This window comes from Dasypus novemcinctus, chromosome 8 (genome assembly GCF_030445035.2).
Source record: "Dasypus novemcinctus isolate mDasNov1 chromosome 8, mDasNov1.1.hap2, whole genome shotgun sequence".
Classification (NCBI taxonomy): Eukaryota; Metazoa; Chordata; class Mammalia; order Cingulata; family Dasypodidae; genus Dasypus; species Dasypus novemcinctus.
The window spans coordinates 12,256,683-12,274,922 of NC_080680.1; the positions used below are offsets into that span (position 1 = coordinate 12,256,683).

The 18,240-nt window shown below is 40.7% G+C and overlaps 1 pseudogene; it reads right to left on the bottom strand.

The window, feature by feature from the left end:
• Positions 1-2,963: 2,963 nt before the first annotated feature.
• LOC101447067 (gamma-adducin pseudogene) lies at positions 2,964-15,586 on the bottom strand (annotated as a pseudogene).
• Between the last annotated feature and the right edge of the window lie 2,654 nt (positions 15,587-18,240).

The following is an 18,240-nucleotide window of genomic DNA, read 5'->3' on the forward strand; positions in this document are numbered from 1 at the left end:
CCTGGGTTCCAAGATTCCATGGGTAGGTGGGGCAAGGGGGAGACAAATTCCTAAGTCCTTCACTGTACTACACTCTCCTGACTTCTGTTTCCAGCATAATTCTTCCTTCTCACTCTCCAGCAGCCATGGGGAAGTGAAGATCTGTGGGCAGAATGGGGCCATGATGCCCGACCATCCCCCTTTACAAATAACCACATATTGCATGATTCCATTTATATAAAATGTCCTGAATAGGCAAACCAGTAAAATAGAAAGCAGATAAATGATATCCTATGACTGGGTCTGCTTGAGGGTGATGATGGTGGTGAGACTGGAATAAAAATGGTGACCTTTAAAGGAATAGGATTTCTTTTTGTGGTGACATAACTACTAAATCTGGTTGTGCTAATGCATTCACAATTCTGTGAATACGCTAAATCATTCAATTGTACACTGTAAACAGATGAATAGTAGGATGTATGAATAAATGAATAAATAAAACTGTTGTTTTAAAAATGAACTGAAGCAAATGTGAAAAAATGTAAATGTTACCCTTGTAAAGGTGGATACATTGGTTAATATTTTATTTTTTAAAATAAATATTTCATGAATATGAATACTATTCTGTAATAAAATCAATCATCTATTTAATAGTAGGCATAAAGCACTGGGTTTCAGGAAAGGATGTCTTATAAACTCTGGACAACTATATTTTACTTCAATTCAGAAGTACCTTTTCTATATTTGGGTGGAAAGAGCATTAAGATGGGATATTTCTGGGATACCTTCATGGGTTCTAAGGATTCTAGTATGGTCCCAATGTTATAACATGGTTCACGTCATTTTACTGAAATATTTTCCCCCTTCTTTTCTGTTCTTTTGTAATTCAGGAACACATACAACATGTATACATTGTGCATTCCACTATGTCACTCAGTTCCCTGAGAACCTGTTCCATTTTCCATTCTTTACTCTTTCTGTTCTCCTTTTTTTTCAAGTTCACATGCTCTGTCTACCAAATCATTAATTCTTTCCTCCACCAATTCAAATCTGCTGTTAAATGCCTCTAATGCACTTCCCACCATTGTTGTTTGCTCTCTGTGCCCATTCACTTTGCCTTCTATTCTTCTGTATCTGCTTATCTTCTTAGGTGGCACTAGGAACTAATCCTGGGACCTTCCAGAGTGGGAGAGAAATGCTGCTTCTCTTGCACCACCTCAGCTCCCCATCTGCAGCATTTCTTATTGTCTCTCCTCTGTGTCTCTTTTTGTTGCATCATCTTGCTATGCCAGCTCTCCACTCAGGCCAGCTTGCCATGAGGGCCAGCACTCCTGCACAGGACAGCTCTCCTGTACAGGCCAGCACTCCATGTGGGCCAGCTCTCCCCTCAGTCCAGTTCACCATGTGGGTCAGTTTGCCTTCACCAGGAGGTTCCAGGAATTGAACCAAGGACCTTCCATATGGTAGACAGGAGCTGAATCACTTGAGCCACATCTGCCTCCCTCTAATGTACTTTCATCCTCATCCATTGTGACTTTCATTCCCATGAGCTTTACGTCTCTTTACATTCTTTCTGCTCACACATTTGATGGATGTAGGATGCCTGAATACCTGAAAGTGACTTGTTTCTCTCCCTGTTGCTAGGATACAAAGGAAAGAATTATACGTAAATTAGAAGGTAATGAGAGGCAACCCTCTCCTGATGTAAAATCTTCTCTCGAGGTGAAGAACATCCTATGGAAGCAATGAAGTATGAAAATCAGCTTCAACTGGTGCAGAAAAAGCCCCTGGCTGTCCTCACTTCAACTTGCCTGATTAACATAGTGAAATTTCCACCCAGGGGTGGAGTTATCCACCTCTTTTTTGAACATGAAATATATGTGCAAACATGATGTCCTAAACATACTAATGATACAACTGTATAACTAGCTGTGTATGTTCCACCATATGCATAAAAGTTAGGGCATAACTGAAACAAATGCTATGTAGGAACTTAGGTATTTAAGCAAGAATGAACGTGTAGCATGAGGAGTTAGGTTTGAGTTGCTTTAGATCAACCTTGGCTCCTGTCTGCAGACATAATAAATGTAAGTTCTACCTAACTCTCAGGTTAAAGTTCTTTTTTTCTCTAAATCTCTTGTTATCTCCAAAGGCCTGGCTTTGAGGCCTAACACAGTGTTTTCCCAATATCCATTATGTCTTTATCCATTATATTTCTTCTTGGAATTGATTTAGGAGCTTTGTGTGAACATCATTGCTTAGTAAATCCTGTGTCTCACGATTCTTGGATTGTTCCTTTGCTGTGCCATATCTTCCTGTTTCTTAGTATGCCTTGTAAATTTTTGCTCATATATAGGCACCTCATTATGCTGGTGATTTTACAATATAGTTCTCTCAGTTGCTTGGTGGTTTTGTTTTACACTCTTTGATTTTTGGTTCAATTGTTCCTCAAACTTTAAGATTGCCCTGTTGAAGTTATCAAAAGAGATCCAGGGACCCAGCAATAGGGCACTGACTAGACCTATGGGGTCTGGGAAGGAACTAGACAACCCTTGACTTCATGTCCTTTGCCAGCAGATGACACTATTTGGGAAACCATTTCACAGAGAAGAATCCTTCAGTCTCCACCACACTGGATTTTGAGTCAGTGATTCTAAGCTGGGCTCTGTGATTTAATCTCATGAAGAAACAAACACCCTCAGCCCTCCACTGCACCCTCCCGCTTCTCTGGGATGAATGGGACTTTGGCCTCCTCCGGTGGCTCTCAGTTGCATGTTTTGCCAAGGCCTTTTCCCTTGAGAATGAAGTACACGGTGGCATTCCCAGTTGTTGGACCAGTAACTTTTAGTTTTCCTTTGGCCTCTTCACCTCACTGTCTCCATTCTCTCCTAAATGTTGCATATGTCACTCTCCTGGTGTGCAGATCCCCAAAGCAGCTCCATTGGACAATTATTACCCTTTCCTCCCTGTTTCGTAAGAGAGCATCAACCTGCCTGACTTATTCTGAGGCCATCTTCAAACTTTATTTTGCCAAAACTCCATTTTTTATGGACACTTTTATTCACACCTCCTCCTCTAAAACTTGTTACTGTGTAAGTGAATGCTTTATACTTCTGAAGATCCAGTAAAAGTAGATTGTCTACTCCACCTTCCCCGGCTAATGCCCACACCTGCATTTCATAGGCATCTGTGCATTAAAAATATAGTGAAAAACCTCCTCAACTGTTTCTCCAACAGCTACCACATCATAATTCTTGAGAACCAGCACTTTGCAACTTGTCCCCAGAACTTCCTGCAGTTGAGTTCTCTCCTCTGGTTCATCAAGCAACCCTTGATATTTGTAATAGGTGACTTCTTCCAGGATCAAGGACTTTGAGAAATGGATTGAAGACACATGTCACAGAGAACACAGCTGCTGTTGCAGGGGTATGGATGTATGTCACACATTTAACATCAGGATTAGTTGAATAGTTTGCAGCACATGGACTCAATTCTGTATGTATGGTCAGTTTTCAAATGACTGCTTCCCTGGTCAACCTATTCTCTTATTATATTTACTTTCACCAAGTTAGGGGCTGTGGCTTCAGAAAAAGATAAGCATCTAGGAATTATTATAATGAAGTCCTGCTCCTTATTCTTTCTGAGATATGTTTTTCCAGGTGTGCCCATCCAAACAGGTGAACAAATCCTTAGGCGGGAAGGTTTACAATGCATAAGTTTTTCTCCCTTCACATACTAGCATTTGTCTTTGCCAGGAAGGTCATGAATAGGTTTGGCCATGACAGGACAGAGGAGAGATGAAGGAAAGCTAGAAAGGACTGGCCATGATGCAATCTGCAATCTGTTGTAATGCTCATAATCCAGTTGGGCTGTGGCCTTTCTCCATCTGTTTTTATTTTTTTTAATGTTTAATTGTATTTTTAATTTATTTTTAAATAATAAATTGTGTTTTTTAAGATACATAAACCACAAAAAAATGTTACATTAAAACATATAAGAGGGTCTCACATACCCGACTTCCCACTTCCCCACTCCTCCCACATTAACAACCTCTTTCATCATTGTGGCTCATTCATTACATTTGGAAATACATTTTGGAGCATTGCTGCACTACATGGATTATAGTTTACATTGTAGTTTACGCTCTCCTCCAGTACATTCAGTTGGTTATGGCAGGATATATAATGTCAAGCATCTGTCCCTGCAATATCATTTAGGACAACTCCAAGTCCCAAAAATGCCACCATATCTCACCTCCACTTCCCTTTCCCTACCCTCAGCAACTACCTTGGCCACTTTCTCTGGATCTTTCATTACTTGTCACAATAGTTCTATAGTAGCATAGCAATAAGTTCATTCTAATCATATTTTATTCCTCCATCCTGTGGACCCTGGGTTGGTGATGTCCACTGCACCACTATACCAAGAGTGGGCTTAGATCCCACATGGTTGTTGGATGTGATTCTCCAGATTGGAGTGGTAGGCACACTGAGTTCCCTGGTGTGGTTGTTGACCATTTTCACCTTCCTGTTAGCTGACCTGTGCATGTCCAACAAACTGGAGAGAAGGCTGCAACTCTGCTGAGGCTCAGGTCCCAGCTGGCGCATGGCCAGTTCAGAGATTGCAGTCTCTTGGGTATACACTAAATCCAGCACCAACCACAGGTTCAGTAAAACTGATAGAAGAGGCATGTGTAGAAAGTTCACATCTGAGTCCAACTCCATCACATACAGGAACACAAATTCCAAGGTAGAGCCCACTGACAAGGCACTGAACTTCAGAGCCAACCACTATGATCATAGAACCTGGGTGTCTCCATAGCCCTCAAGAGCACCAGTACCTGGGGTTGTATCTGTTTTGCCTATCTCTGGGATCCTGCTGGGTTATGCATAAGCACAACCCCTGTGATGACCTCCTGACTCTTTTTTTTGAAGACTCTTAGCCATATAAGCTCATTTGTCTTTACCATTTCCCCCTTTTATTCAAGGTCCCTTTCTAGTTGCATCACCAACTAGTGATTAGTAGTAATCCCTTGGTGCCAAGGAGGCTCTTCCCCAGGAGTCCTGTCCCTTGCTGGGGGGAAGGTAATGCATTTACATGCTGAGTTTGGCTTAGAGAGTGGCCACATTTGAGCAATATGGAAGCTGTCAGGAGGTAACTCTTAGGCACCCTGCAGCTCTAGGCTTAGTTGAAATTTCAGGTACACAGGCTTATAAACATAGTCATCAGTATCATGGACTCATCATTGGACCATCCTTCTTCATATTCTTTGTCATTGCACTTGGGGGATTGTTGCTGTTCCATTGGGGAATGTGACAGAGTCCCCGTGGCTAGGAACTCAGCACTCCCTCAGTTGTCATTTGCAACTGTAACTACTATGAAAATATTACAATTCAGGTCTTCCCCAAAGGTAGGACTCTACATCATCTGAGTAACTCCATTCCTCTGCTCCACCATATTGGAGTCTCATCATAGATCAAGATACATATTCCTCTCCCTGATATATTCTCAGTCATTTTCATTAATATGGTCAAACACCTCTCATTGTGAGTCATCCTAGGCAGAGGAAGAAGAGTGATCACAACTTGACTGCCATCTGAACTAATGCTTTAATCCTGTCAATTCCACTGGTTATCTAAGTCCATGGGAGCAGCCAATAGGAAGTCCCTTCAGCCCCACATGCTCCTGTGCTCTCCACTCCTGCACATTCCCTTGTTAAGGTCCCACAGCCAACCCTAGCCCTGGCACCCCCTGTTCCTGCTGGAAGGAGGGGGAAACTAAATTTTCTAATGTTAAATTAACCTTAAATTCCTGGCATACACCTAATTTGGTTTTGGTCTATAGTAATATTTTTAGATTGATGAATTTTATTTCCTAATAAAATTGTAGTTGGAATTTCTTCTTAAGTGTGTTTGGGAGAGATGGGCTTCCAATCCATTTACTCTTATCCATTTCAGGTCACCTATTCCATTTGTGCAAAAAAGGCTACTGGAATTTTGATACAGATTGCACTGGATTCATAGATTGTTTTAGGAAGTGTTGACAACTTAACAATATTAAGTCTTCTAATGAATGAACATGGTATATTTTTTTCAGTTATGTAGTTTTTCTTTAATAAATTCCAGCAATGTTTTGCAGTTTTCAGGGTTCATGTCATTCACTTCAGCTAAATTTATTCATATGTATTTTATGGTTTTATTTGCTATTGTAAATGAACTGATTTCTTGATTTCCAACACATATTGTTCATTGCTGATACATAGAAATCCAATAATGTCTAAATACGTATGTTTTCTTGCTGAATTTGTTTACAAGTTGTCATAACTTTCTAGTGGATTCTTTGGGATTTTTCTATAAACAAAATTATGCCACCTGTGTATAGGGTTAACTTTATTTCTTCCTTTTTAATTAGCATATATTTTACTTCCTTTTTTTTTTTTTTCATGATTGCTTTGGCTAAAACTTCCAGTAAAATATTGAATAGCACTGGTGAAAGTGGGCATCCTTGACTTGTTTTTAAATTAGGGAGAAAGCATTCAGTCTTTGTGAATATTTTGAACTGTCCCTCATTTTTGAATGCCAGCTTTGCTGAATAGAGAATTCTTGCCTGGAATGTTTTTCTTTTAGCACTTTGACTAGGTCATACCATTGCCTTCTTGTCTCCATGGTTTCAGATGAAAAATCAGCACTTAATCTTATTGAACTTCCCTTTTACATGATGGTTCTCTTTTCTCTTGCTGCTTTGAGTATTCTCTCTTTGTCTTGAGCATTCGACAATTTGACAAGTATATGTGTTGGAGTAGACCTGTTAGAACTGATACTGTTTGGGGTGCACTGTGCTTCTTGGACATGCATGCCCATCTCCCTCGGTAGGGTTGGGAAGTTTTCAGCCATTATTTCCTCCAACACTCCTTCTGTCCCATTTCCTTTGTCTTCTCCCTCTGGGATGCCTATAATGTGTATATTTGTGTGTATCATGTTGTCATTCAAATTCTTAAGTCCTTGCTGAATTTTTTTCTATCTTTTTATCTATCTGTTCTAGTATGTGTTTGATTTCAGAAGTATTATCTTCCACATCACTGATTCTTTTCTCTGCCTGTTCAAATCTTTTATTATGTGCTTCCAGTATATTTTTTATTTCTTGGGTTGTGCCATTCATCATCATCATATCCATTATCTTTTTATACATGTTTAATATTTTTTCAGTTTAATATTTTTTCAGTATGTTCTTCCAGTATCTTTTCAATATCCTTAATCACTTCCTTCACTTCATTAAGTTGATTCATGATATTTTCGTGGACATCTCTGATTATTTGTTCCATGTTCTACATCTCCCTGGTTTTTAGTTTGTTTGTTGGACTGGGCCATGTCTTCTCTTTATCTTGATGGGTTTATTCATTTGACTGGCTTCTCTCTCTATTTTATGGTTTTATTTTGCTTTTGTTTTTGTGTGTATGGTAAGGTTTCACTTTGACCCTTCATTCCTCTTATTCTATTTCCTTGTTGTTGTCTATGTTCCCTTGAAAGAAAAAAATTTAGGGCCAGAGAAAAGGAAAGAGATAGGGAAAAGAATAATAGTATTAATGATAGAAAAAGGCAGGAGGGGAACAGTACGAGAGGTAGGAAATTGATAAATTAACACAAATAAGAAGCATAGACAGAGAAATACGATTAGAAAAGTGGAATAGAAACAATGAAAGAAGAAACAAAATAGAGAAAAATATACAGAATGAATTAAAAGGCTGAAGAGTGAGAAGAGAGGATAAGAAAAGAGAAAAAGAGAAAGAAAAAAGAAAAAAGAAAGTAAATAGAGAAAAAATGAGAGAAAGAGAAAAAAACTATAAAAATTGTAGACCAAATAAAAGCTGGAATGAAAGAACAAAAACAAAACCAGAAAATATAAAGATGAAGGAGAGAAAAGGAATAGTACAGGTAGAGTAAATCAGTAAAAAAAGAATTAAAAAAGAATAAAAAAAGAAAAAGAAGCAGAGAAAAAAAGGAAGGGGAAACATAACAAACAAACAAGAAACAGGACAGCAACGAATCATTTTTAAAAAGGAGACAGAAGGAAAAAATAAAAAACCAACAAAAATAAACATGGAAAAACAACTTTCTCTCATACCCCTAAGTATCTTTTCAGGCTGCTTATGTTCATCAATCACTTCCCTGTAGTCTGCCCTCTGCAAGTTTTGAACCAGGTTTTAGTCAGTAAAATAAGGGATTTTTTAAAGGGATTTTTTTTTATATATATGTAAGAGATCTGAGAAAAGCTAATACAAAGAGAATGTCTGTATTTTTTCCTGTCATCAAGTTTCAGCCAGATGTCTGACTTCTCCAAGAAGAGGCAGGAATTGCACCAGGGACCTCACACGCGCTAGGCAGGAATTCTTGCACTGAGCTCTTCCGCCTCCTCAGGTTGATTAGCCTGTGGGAAGGCATCCACCCCTTTCCCTCAGGCAGGTTAGATTCCCTGCAGTTCGCTGGAGTCCTGCTGATCAGCCGCCTACCTCTGCCTCTTCTCTGATGCAATTCCTCTCTTTACACATTTGGCTGGTTGTGGCAGCCTCCCTGAGGAGATCCCCCTCCCCTCTCTCAGTTGAGTCAGGGTCCCTTCCAAGATTCAAGGGGGGCCCAGCTGACTAAATTCATGGGAAAGAAATCGCTCTCCACGCCTCCAGACCCTCTTCCTCACGGGTGAGCTGCCCTCACACTCCTCTTTGGAGCTAGGAGCCCGCGGCTCCACTAGGCACTTGGTCCTGAGGGCAGGGTACGTGGGCCGCTCCCAGCCACCGAGGCAAGCGACCCCCGATTTCCCCTGCCTTCCTTACCTGTGCAGCGCCCTCCAGAGGGCTCAGAGCACCTTCCCCTTCTGCATATATCCAAAGGCGCTGGCAGGGAGGAAGAGGTCTGCTCTGCCCTCAGGTTGATATAATCCGCCAGGAGTTTTACTCTTGCTTAATATCCAGGCAGCCGGGAAGCCTAATAACTCACGATTACTTGTTTTGGCTTCTCCATCTCTCTGGGCTCTCCTGGGAGTTTAAAGCAGTGTCCTGCTCTGCTGTTCCCCAAAGCAGGCTTCAAGGCAGCCCTGGCTCTTTCTCCACTGTTTTAGTGAGCTGAGCCTTATCTGCCTTTCCCATCCGCCATGTTCCCTGTAAATGTGCTTTCAGTCTTTACTATTGAGTATGTCTTATCCCAGAGGTTTCATATCTGCCCTTTATGATTTTGAGGATGTTTCCTTCTATTTCTAGTTTTCTGGGTGTTTCATTCCAGAATGGTTGCTGGAGTTTGTCAAATGCCTTTTTTTGTGTCATTTCAGATGATCTTCCATTCTATTCATGTGGTAGTTACATTAATTAATATTCTTATGCAGAAACACTTTTGAATTACTGGGATAAATCCCACTTGATTGTAGTGTATAACCTTTTAATGTGCTTTTGGATTTGGTTTGCTAGTATTTTGCTTAGGATTTTTGCATTTATATTCTTACGGAATATCGAGTATCATTCCATCTTATGGATGTACCACAGTTTGTGCAGTCAGTTATCACTTGAAGAATAAATATCTTCAGAACTATTTATATTTTGTATATTGTAATAAAAGCTATGATCCATACTGGTTACCTATTGTACTATGATGATTCTCAGGTCAATGTTCTTAGTCCTTCGTTCTTTCCTTTTTGAACTCTGCCCATCCAATTGCTGTAGCACCTTTTGTTGAAAAAACACCTTTCTTCCATTGAAATGTGTTTATATCTTTCTCAAAAACTAGTTGTCTATACTCACACATGTTTATTTCTGGGTTTCCTATTCTTTCTGTTTTGTTCCTTTGATTTATGTGTCTCTTTTCCAATAACACACAATCTTGGTGTAAGCAGTTATTTAGTATGCCTTGGGGTAGTGTATTTCTTCCCAGTTTTTCTTTCTTTTTCAAATTTATTTTAACTCTTGCAGTTCTTTTAACTTTGATATGAGCTTTAGAAAACAGTCTGTATTTACAGAGGCTCATGATGGGAATTTCAAAGGAATTGTGTGAAACCTGTGTATCACTTTGGAAGAACATCACATCTTTTCTAAGCTAGTCTTCCAATCCATGACCAATAGATGTCTCTAAAGTAAATAAGAGATACAACTGTCTGTATTTGCACATAACATGGTCCATGTAGAAAATTCCAAGAAATCTACACAAAACATCCTCAAGTAGTTAAGTAATTTGAACAGGTTGTAAGATAGCAGAAAAAAATGAGAAAAATAGTTTTCTCTACAATTGCAACAAACACATGAAAACAAATTAAAATGCAATGCCATCTGTAATCCCTCACCCAAAAAGAAAATAATTTTTAGATGTAAGTCTGATGAAACCAGTCCAAAATATTTGTTTACAAGTTCCTTGATTTCTTTCAAAACTCTATTGTGGTTTTCAGCATACAACTTTTAGACTAGTTTCACCTGCAGGCACTTGTCATGGTGGGATCCCAGTCAAGGAGGTGGGGGCAGGGTCACAGCATACAAGCACCTCCCAGGCCTGGGTCCTGGAGGTCCTTAGGTGGTGTGAAGGCTCCTTGGATGCAGGGTTCCCAATGAAGCTAATGTCAATTTGTGGGACCAGGGGACTGGACCTTAGGGTCCCAGGCTCCACCATGAGGAGCAGAGGCAGTTATGCCTCGTGGAGGAGGAGAGGTTCGGACCACCTCAGGGCATTACAGTGACGATGATGATACCACTGTCAGCCTCCACTAAGCTTCCACTCTGTGCTAGGAACTGGACGAGGCCCTTTCTATACCTGACATAACTTTCCTGGGATCTGGTCAGGTATTGTACTCATGTACAGAGCTGTAAACTGAGGCTCAGGGCTGAGGGTCCCATGCCGAGGGAGGGGCTTAGAATCGTCAAAATGGAGTTCATGCTCAGATCTGTCTACTTAGCCCTCCCTCTTCATCGCCATGGTGTGTGTGCTCCAACTGGAGAGAAGATGAACCTGAGTCTCAGAAAGGGTGGGCTGGTCTGTGGCCCATGGGCAGGAGTAGCCAGAACTGATTCCACACAAGCAACTCATCCTGAGTTGCTGCCCTTGATCAAAGGGCTGCTTCTTTTATCAGGTGGGGAGTGAAGCATGGGCACTGTGCCAGGCTCTGAGCAGGGACACGAGGCTTGAGATCATCCTACTCCATGCAGGAGGCACTAACTTCAGAGCTGCATCCTCAGCCCTAGGACCTGTGTCACTTCCTCTCATCCCCCAGGTCAGCCTTGCACTGGGTACCTGTCCACCCTCCACTGGTGTGATATCCTTGGTGAAGTGCAGTGCACAGTCTTTCCTCTAGTTCAGCACAAAGCCTGTCCCATGGGGAAAAGCCAAAATTGAATTCCCAAGTTTTTTTTTTTTTTTAAAGATTTGTTTGTTTATTTAATTCCCCCCCCCTCCCCCAGTTGTCGGTTCTCTGTGTCTATTTGCTGCGTCTTGTTTCTTTGTCTGCTTCTGTTGTTGTCAGCGGCACGGCAAGTGTGGGCGGCGCCATTCCTGGGCAGGCTGCACTTTCTTTTCATCTGGGCGGCTCTTCTTATGAGGCGCACTCCTTGCGCGTGGGGCTCCCCTACGCGGGGGACACCTCTGCGTGGCAGAGCACTCCTTGTGCGCATCAGCACTGCGCATGGGCCAGCTCCACATGGGTCAAGGAGGCCCGGGGTTTGAACCGTGGACCTCCCATGTGGTAGACGGACACCCTAACCACTGGGCCAAGTCCGTTTCCCAATTCCCAAGGTTTTGAGGGTTTCCAGGGGCTCTGATAACACTCCTTACCCTACAGATTTACTGTCTTCTGAATTCATCCACAGCTTGGCACTGACTACAGCTCTCTGCAGTTTCCAGGATGTGGAGTCAAGTCCAGGAACTGGAAAGAGACCTGTTTCCAGGAAATATTCAGGAATCCAAGTAAAAGAGGGAAAACCTTGAATAGTAACAGAAGTAGAAAGTAGGATTCAACGTCGTGTACTGTGGGGAAACTAATAGAAGGGAATGGGAGCCAGGATGGGGACTCTGCCAGGTAGGTTAGAACCAGAAATTTTCTTCTAATTATAGTTTGGCAACAGAATTTGAATATATCTTGTCTGGGCAATTTGTATATTCTTTTTCAGATTCGGAGCAGACAGTTTAAATCTGAGTCTGTTTTGCTTGAATTCTTTTATCGATAAACCTAGTTTTGTGCCCCTCTGTATTTGAATCCATAGTTGTATGTTTTGACTTCCTTCAATGATGAATATGCTTTCTGAAGAAAATTCAGTACATATAGTCTAATAAGTGCATATCTCCTTACGGAGAAAAGGAAACAGGATATTTGAAATTAAGATAGTCTCCGCTGTTGCAACACCTATTCTTCAGTTCGTTGGATTTACCCAGGTCAGCAAACAGGGAGGTGAGGATGGTCAACCACCACACCAGGGAACCAAGAGAGTCTGCAATTGCAAGCAGGAGAATCCCATCCATCAGCCACATGGAATCTAAGCCCCCTCTCAATTTAGAGGTGGAGTGGACATTGCCATCCCAGCAATGTCCTCAGGATGGAGGAATAAAATATGGATTAGAGTGGAGTTATTGGTATTTTACTATAGATTGATTGTGACAGTAGCAATGGAAGAAATTGTATCATTGATGTGGAGACGGTGGCCATGGAGTTGCTGAGGGCAGGGAGAGAGAAGAAGAGGTATGATGTGGGGACATTTTGGGGACTTGGAGTTGTCCTGAATGATATTGCAGGGACAGATGCAGGACTTCATATATACTGCTATAACCCACTGTATGGACTGGGGAAGAGTGTAAACTACAAGGTAAACTATAATCCATGCAGTGTAGCAGTGCTCCAAAATGTATTCATTAAATGCAATGAATGTGCCACAATGATGAAAGAGGTTGTTGATGTGGGAGGAATGGGGGTGGGGTGGGGAGTGGGGTATATGGGGACCTCATATTTTTGAATGTAACATTTTGTGTGATCTATGCATTTTTTTAAAAAAGTAATAAAACTTTTAAATAAAAGAAACAAACAAAAAAGATTGTCTCAGCAAATTTTTATCAAGTTCAGTTTTTTAAACATTTCAGTCATGATAATGCATACATTATTTTATGTAATCCATATCTATTAATGCAAGCTCTGCAGTATCCATCTCAGCCTGTCTTACTAACCATTTCCTTTGCTTGGATGCTCCACTACATCTAAAAACTACCATTCATTCTGCAGCTTCATGACCAGAAATTCTGTCCAATTTTTCCAGATTATTTTGTTATTATTAAATACGTAATTTTTCATATTGTAATGATTTAATTAAATTTTAGCTAATAATACCTATGTATGGATCAAAAGTGGGATTGCTCAAAAACGAATAGGCAGGGAAACGGACTTTGGCCCAGTGGTTAGGGCGTCCGTCTACCATATGGGAGGTCCGCGGTTCAAACCCCGGGCCTCCTTGACCCGTGTGGAGCTGGCCGTGCGCAGTGCTGATGCGCGCAAGGAGTGCCGTGCCACGCAGGGGTGTCCCCCGCGTGGGGGAGCCCCACGCGCAAGGAGTGCGCCCGTGAGGAAAGCCGCCCAGCGTGATAAGAAAGAGCAGCCTGCCCAGGAATGGCGCCGCCCACACTTCCCGTGCCGCTGACGACAACAGAAGCGGAAAAAGAAACAAGACGCAGCGAATAGACACCAAGAACAGACAACCAGGGGAGGGGGGAAATTAAATAAATAAATAAATCTTTAAAAAAAAAAAAAAAAAAAAGGAATAGGCAGAAACAAGTTTTTTCCCCACACCTTTGCCCTGGGAAACTAGTTTTCCTTTCCAGAGAAACCAATGTTTTCTCTTTCTTTTTAATCTTTCCAGAAATATTTCACGCCACTAAAAGAAAATACGAGCTATTTTCTTTTTGAAAATACTTTTGGTTTTAAAAATATATTTTATATTTATTTTCCACTATACATCATTGCATTGATTGTCTTTGGACTGGTAGATTTGTTCCCATCTTTATTTTTTGGGCTAGATTGCTAAAATGAGGAGTTCTTCATTTCTTTAAATCTCAACATACCCCTATGAATAAATTTGCCAAATTTAACAACTAAATATCCACGATGCCTGGTTATATTTGAAATTTTGTAAACTATAATTTAGTAGAGTATGTCCCCAGTATTACAAGAGGCACATATTTAAAAACTATTCATCGTTTACCAGAAATACAAATTTAATTAGGTACCCTGCATCTTTCTTTTTCATTGTGGCACATTCATTGAATTTAGTGAATACTTTTTGGAGCACTGCTACACCACATGGATTATAGTTTACATGGTAGTTTACATTCTCTCCCAGTCCATTCGGTGGGTTATAGCAGGATATGTAATGTCCTGCATCTGTCTCTGCAATATCTGTCAGGACAACTTCAAGTCCCCAAAATACCCCCACATCACACCTCTTCTTCCCTTTCCCTGCCCTCAGCAACGCCCATGGCCACTGTCTCCACATCAATGATACAATTTCTTCCACTGCTAATCACCATCATTCTATAGTAGAATATCTATAAATTCTCTCCAATCCATATTTTGTTCCTCCATCTTGTATATCCTGGGATGGTGATGTCCACTTGAGCTCTAAATTGAGAGGGGTCTTAGATCCCACATGGCTGTTGGATGCTATTCTCCTGACTGCAGTTGTAGACACTCTTTAGGTACCTGGATTTTTTCTGACAACTCTATATAGAATTGCAACCTAAAAAGCCATGATGTATTCTTTCCAAAAGTAAGACCACTGAATTCACAATAAAGAGAATCTTAGTTTGAATCTTGGTGCCGCCTACATAACATTCCATTCTCTCATTTTCACTGAAATAGACAAAATTTACAGTAAATATTGAAATATTACTAAATGTGAATTTTACTCCATTCCATTGCACTGGATGCTACTTAAACAATTCCACTGGTGAAGCAAGGACAATGCCAGTAACTAGTTTCTGGGTCCAGACTGTAAAATGTCTCAATCAAAGTTATAACAAGTGATTTTCAAATAAATACTTTTTTAGTGAACATATTGAAAATACCCCTGCATTAAATAAATGCACTGCAGCAAATATCCGATTTCAGTAAATGTCATAGGTAAAACAGTAGCAGTGGAGTCAGAAGAAAATCACAGAAAAAATGACAAATTGATATGTGGAAGGCCATGATCAAAAACAAAATGAACAATACCCAACATTATACAAGCAATTTGAGAATACTATTCTTTAAGGTAGTCCTGTTCCCCCAAATTCAGCGAGAGTCATATATAAGTTGATGGAATTGCAGGTGTCTTCCCTTCAAAAATCCTGAGTGGTCTTTTGGCAGTATATGTTGTTTTGCAGAGGGATGGCTACGGTGGCTCCCGCAGAGTAGGCCTGGGGGAGAGCGTACTTGGGGTGCTCCGTTCCTCTTGACTACTGCAGGGAAGGCACCTCGGGTGCCCCTCCGAGAACGCATGCGCACACTCTCCTGTGGCGGGGCTCTCGGGCGGGAGGGTGGCCAACCTCCAAGGGCTCCCATGGTCCATTGCGAAGCTTCGGATAACGCCCGTGATCCCCTCACAGTCACCAGGCGGGTCCGTCATGGCGGCGTCAGGCTGGAGGGTAGGGGCGGTCTTCAGGTGGTGGTCCTGCCTTAGCACCATCTTTATGAAAGGGAGATGTAGTGGGTGCACTTATTAGTGATGATCCCCCCTTTACTTCTGTGTGATGGTGCAAACCTGCCCTCTCTTGGTCCCTTGCCCTGTGCTGCGCGTTTTCTCGCCATGGGGATTCGCAATCCCTGGACATTGTGATTTTTTTGACGGCCTAAACCTATAGTTGAGGGGAGAAATTTTAAGAATGCAGATAAAACTTAAACTTTTATTATGTTAAATTCTCAGTAAAACTAAAAAAAAAAAAAATCCGTATTTGAAAACCGTTATCCAGTAACAACGTACCTAACGTCATTAAAAACGACTAAAATTCTTCTATACATAGTCATGATTTCACTAAAAATACAATTCGGCCAGCATTCTTGCTCCACACACACTCATTTGGCAGAGTTTGAGCAAGCTTGCTGAATAGAATAATAAAGCCCTTCCTCATAGTGTGATGTGACATCATGAAGGAATCTCAAACACAAGTAGACTTAAGATGTAAGGGTTGGTAAAAGCTACGTGGCAATTGGCTAAAAGAAATTACTGTGTATGTAGTTATTTGAAGGTGTGTGCTATACTGCCATTATATCATGGAAATGTAAAATAAATATGTATATATTACAGTGTATTGTAAATATAATACTCTATTTACATCAGAGATAGCAGGTTAAAATTGTTAAACCTCTGCCTGCTCAGCACTCCATGTGGATCTGTGGATGAAAGGTGCTTTTATGCTGCTGTGCCAGGGGAAGTGTTGGTGTTTTAGGTCTGTGTGTGTTCATCTGGAGGTTGTTTGGGGTCAGTATGTGTACTTGAGTGTGGGAGGAATTCTGTGCTTGATTTGGGGGTGGGAGAGTAGTGGCTGGTTGTGTGTATCTGGAAATGTGATACACATTGGGGGCTTTGGGATTGTAGGAATTCAGAGGCTGTAGTTTTTTTGCATGTGTTGGGAATGTGTTTATATGAATTGAAAGTTTGGAGTTTGTACATTAATGGGTTGGTAGGAATGTGATATATGTACTCAATATATATTTGGGTCTAAGTGAAGGCTCTGAGCATTTTTTATGAGTGAGGCAAGGCAGATGTTGAGTGATTTATTTGGAAATTTTGAGACGTAGTTAATACATGCTCAAGGAGTTTGGATTATGCATTTGTAATTTGAGGATTTGGAAAGTTTTGCATTCGTGTGGCTTTGCCCCCATCAATTTTGGGGATTTGTGTGAATTTAATTGAGGGTTTGGAAGGGATATCTGCATGTGCGTACAAGCCATGTTAAGGAATGTGCATATATATATTATTTTGGGTGTAGGGTCTCTATGTTTTGAATATTTGTGAAAAATATGTGTGGGCAATCATGGCAATGTCTGTTTCTTTGGTGATTTTCAGGAGTTGTGTATACATATTTTTGTATTTAAGGGTAACTGGCATTTATGTAGTTGGCAGGATGTTGGACTATTTAGATGAAATGATTCTATGGTTGGGGTTGTATGATTCTGCAGTAACTTCTCTATCAGTATTTGCATGTCTGGAATTATGTATCAGGAAGAAGTGTGTAGCTGGATATGTATTGTTGGCAAAGGGTTGTATTTTGCATATTTGTAGCGTGATGATTAATTGAATATATTAGCTGTGGAAGCTGCATTTGAATTTTATTTACATTTGTATTCAGGGTGCATGGGAATTTTTATGTATATTTTCTAGGACTGCATATTTGAAATTTTAATAGGGAGTCATTAGCGTGCATTCTGAGATATGAGCATGTTTGTATCTGATGGTAGATTAGGTTGTGCTGTTAAACAGTAATGTGGGATCATTTTTACTTGTTCATACTGATGTATGTGAAAAGATTATTTAGGAATATTAGGAGATGTGGGAGTATGTGAGTGGGTTGGGACTTGGAAGGGATTTCATGTATATTCCTACATGGTACACAGTAGATACTCCCTTGTGTCTTCGAAGTGTATAGTTCTTGTATGTGAATGGTTTGCATGTGGGTAGGTGCATTATATAAGTTTATAAATGGGTGTGGGACTGGTAAGGGTGATGAAAGTGTATTTCTTTTGAAAATGCTTTCATTTTTGTTTCCGTGTTGTAGAACGTGTGAGGGCGGTGATGGGGAGATTTTATTCTGGAGAGGTGGGATGATGGATAGTGTTTAGGGTAATGGATATATTCAGGGATTCCGGATATTTGTGTGTGTGTGTGTTAGCTAAAGTTCCAAGATTGATGGTATTTTTGTTGTATTTGTATTTGTATCCGAGGGTTGGGATGTGTAATCAGGGATACTGTAGTAGGTGTGGGTCTAGGGAGGCTTGTGGGAGGGTTAAAGTGTTCTCCAGAGCCCTTTCAGGGTCTTTTGAAATAATGCTTGAAGGATTTGGTGCAGCGGCTTTTATGTATGTTTTAAGAGTTTGAGGTGTGGTTTTGTGTGCATTTGGAGTGTAAAGGTTGGATGTGGTTGTGTGTGTATTTGGTTTCATTGAGTTTATGGACTGTGTATTTTAGAGAATGTGAGAGGTTCTGCCTATGTATTTGGAAACTGAGAGGCTGCATAGGTTGATTATGCTTTCATAAATAGCTGTGAGATTGTGCCTGGGTCC